The 3,408-nt window shown below is 40.3% G+C and overlaps 1 protein-coding gene and 1 long non-coding RNA gene across 4 annotated transcripts in view; one reads left to right on the top strand and one right to left on the bottom strand.

Annotated features, from left to right (window-relative positions):
* The window catches only part of LOC106935780 (uncharacterized), a 17,569-nt gene extending 14,426 nt beyond the window's left edge, over positions 1-3,143 (top strand). The window contains exons 2-3 of the long non-coding RNA XR_001421969.1: positions 2,175-2,179; positions 3,080-3,143. This is a non-coding gene — a long non-coding RNA (uncharacterized LOC106935780). The remainder of the gene's footprint in view (positions 1-2,174; positions 2,180-3,079) is intronic.
* LOC106935777 (zinc finger protein OZF-like) overlaps positions 1-3,408 on the bottom strand; it is a 29,687-nt gene that overhangs the window by 15,170 nt on the left and 11,109 nt on the right. The window lies entirely within an intron of this gene.

The raw sequence follows: 3,408 nt of genomic DNA, 5'->3' as shown, positions 1-3,408 counted from the left end.
ACTACTGTAGCTTGTGTTTGTGAGATGGTCACGCACGTGGTAGCTGCGCTGTGACGTGAAATGGGCATTAGCCAATGAAACGCGGCCCCTGTGGTAAGGTCCATAGGCATCATATGGTTAATCTAAAATTAGTTTCTAGATTTTAACTGAAAAGCAGGTAAAGTGCCCTCCGCATTAAATTGTTGCCATGGCAAAAATGTTAAAAGGAGTTCAAGTACATTCAGACTTTAATCTAGAGGTACGGTTTCATACTGATGTTTTATTAACAATTAAATGTTTAATTCTTTAAAGCCATTCATACAGTGAAGAACTAAAAATACATTAAGACAATACACTTATAACCTTATGTTTAGCCTCACTTTTTAAAGTTGATCAGACTGTGTAGGAATTTAATTTAGTAAATTTGATATTCTGGTTTTCAGAGTTATAAATATGTTGAGACAGAGATTCATTTCTCTAAGCCACTATAAGAAGACTGGCCTAAAATTGAAACCTATTCGTTATCGCTCTGACTCTACATTTAGCATAGTAACTAGAATTGTGAGAGACGAGGCTGGATGAGTTTATCTCAACATCACACACTGAGGAGGATGGTGGAGCAGGTCAACATCTCTTTAGGAGAACTACAGCTAAGAGGAACATCCTGGAGCCATCATGTCTCCATAGCAACCATCAGACGCTACATTCATGAAAACTGGATGTCTGCTAGCGATAACACAAATAAATAATTTCCTGTAATCACTGTTGGAATCATCTGATCCATTTAACTACACAGCAAATGTGCAGCAACAGAGAGATATTTCATTAAACACATTTAAGAAATATAGATTTGGAGAAAATCATTTGCATGTTTCTAACTTGACACAATTTGCCCATTTCCCTGTAGAACTGGTCTGGGTACCTCAACTAAAGAGCTAACAATATAAATACATATTTTTTACTATATCTAATTGATCCCTCAGACCAATTTTATTTTTTTTAACTTTAGCAATTAATTAAAATGCAGATTTTAAACTTTTAGCTTCGAATGAATTGATAGGATTACAGTTTTTATGTGCTCTATCAGGGCTGTTGAACCTACAGCGCCATACGTATTACTGGCTCACTTAATATAAGAAACAAAGATATATTGTTGTTACTTATTTCTTCCATTTGTTCTGAGCCCCCATGAAAAAAAACAAAGCTCATTCTGCATCTCCCCCTCTCCTTCACAATACTCTCCACTGCTCTGATTTACAAAATCATGTGTGAGTTTACGAATTTACATCTTGTATTCCAGATTTCCACCATAACAATTAGAGTAATACAGATCCTTCTCAAAAGATTAGCATATTGAGATAAAGTTCATTATTTCCCATAATGTAATGATAAAAATTAAACTGTCATATATTTTAGATTCATTGCACACCAACTGAAATATTTCAGGTCTTTTATTGTTTTAATACTGATGATTTTGGCATACAGGTCATGAAAACCCAAAATCCCTGTCTCAAAAAATTAGCATATTTCATCCGACCAATAAAAGAAATGTGTTTTAATACCAAAAAAGTTAACCTTCAAATAATTATGTTAAGTTATGCATTCAATACTTGGTCAGGAATCCTTTTGCAGCCTTCAATGCGGTGTGGCATGGAGGCAATCAGCCTGTGGCACTGCTGAGGTGTTATGGAGCCCAGGATGCTTCGATAGCGGCTTTAAGCTCATCCAGAGTTTTGGGTCTTGCGTCTCTCAACTTTCTCTTCACAATATCCCACAGATTCTCTATGGGGTTCAGGTCAGGAGAGTTGGCAGGCCAATTGAGCACAGTAACACCATGGTCAGTAATACCAGTGGTTTTGGCACTGTGAGCAGGTGCCAGGTTGTGCTGAAAAATGAAATCTTCATCTCCATAAAGTTTTTCAGCAGATGGAAGCATGAAGTGCTCCAAAATCCTCTGATAGCTGCTGCATCGATCCTGCCCTTGATAAAACACAGTGGACCAACACCAGCAGCTGACATGGCTCCGCAGACCATCACCGACTGTGGGTACTTGACACTGGACTTCTGGCATTTCCTTCTCCCCAGTCTTCCTCCAGACTCTGGCACCTTGATTTCCGAATGACATGCAAAATGTTCTTTCATCCAAAAAAAGTATTTGGACCACTGAGCAACAGTCCAGTGCTGCTTCTCTGTAGTTCAGGTCAGGCACTTCTGCTGCTGTTTCTGGTTCAAAAGTGGCTTGACCTGGGGAAAGTGGCACCTGTAGCCCATTTCCTGCACACGCCTGTGCACAGTGGCTCTGGATGTTTCTACTCCAGACTCAGTCCACTGCTTCCCCCAAGGTCTGGAATCGGCCCTTCTCCACAATCTTCCTCAGGGTCCGGTCACCTCTTCTCGTTGTGCAGCGTTTTCTGTCACACTTTCTCCTTCCCACAGACTTCCCACTGACGTGCCTTGATACAGCACTCTAGGAACAGCCTATTCGTTCAGAAATTTCTTTCTGTGTCTCACCCTCTTGTTTGAGGGTGTCAATGATGGCCTTCTGGACAGCAGTCAGGTCAGCAGTCTTACCCATGATTGCGGTTTTGAGTAATGAACCAGGCTGGGAGTTTTTAAAAGCCTCAGGAATCTTTTGCAGGAGTTTAGAATTACTTTGTCGATTCAGATGATTAATTCGGTTAATTGCTCGTTCAGAGAACCTTTTCATGATGTGCTAATTTTTTGAGACAGGGATTTTGGGTTTTCATGAGCTGTTTGCCAAAATCATCAAAATTAAAACAATAAAAGACCTGAAATATTTCAGTTGGTGTGCAATGAATCTAAAATATATGACAATTTAACTTTTATCATGACATTATGGAAAATAATGAACTTTACCACATTATGATAATTTTTTGAGAAGGACCTGTATATGTAGTCAGGCGGCTTGACTCAAACAGGTTTTCTCTTTGTGCTACCACGTTTGTGCTAGCCTCTGTAGCATCAGAGCTAGCAGCTAAAACAGTTCCTGTTCAGCAGCAGCTGGAGCTGCAGCAACTATCGCCGCTGACGGATCTCTGTCTGCAGTGAAAACATCAGCACCTTTATCCAGACCTACCAGAACTTTGTCTCTGCAGCTCCGAACCGACTACGTGTAGCTTTATTTCTGGTTTCCAGTCGATCCCCATCATCCTGCGCTGAGCATCGAGCTCTTCCTCGTAGCAAATGATGGTTTTTTCAACCTCTGTGAAGATTTCTTGAGCAGCAGCAGATAGTCGCTCTCTGATAAACTCTCTGAGATGCTGAACTGAAGACATGGTTGCTGAAATACTGAGTTTAAATACAACAGTACAATCGACTTTCTGCTAATTCAACACACAATGCGCTGGAGCATTTTACTTCCGCTAGAGGTCACACTGTTTTACTTCCGCCGGCAGTGAGACAAAGTAG

The sequence above is a fragment of the Poecilia latipinna genome, unplaced genomic scaffold (genome assembly GCF_001443285.1).
Source record: "Poecilia latipinna isolate Pla-1442-1.1 unplaced genomic scaffold, P_latipinna-1.0 Scaffold2021, whole genome shotgun sequence".
NCBI classification, from domain to species: Eukaryota; Metazoa; Chordata; class Actinopteri; order Cyprinodontiformes; family Poeciliidae; genus Poecilia; species Poecilia latipinna.
Note: the sequence above shows the minus strand (reverse complement) of the source record. Positions and strands in the feature narration are given on the sequence as shown.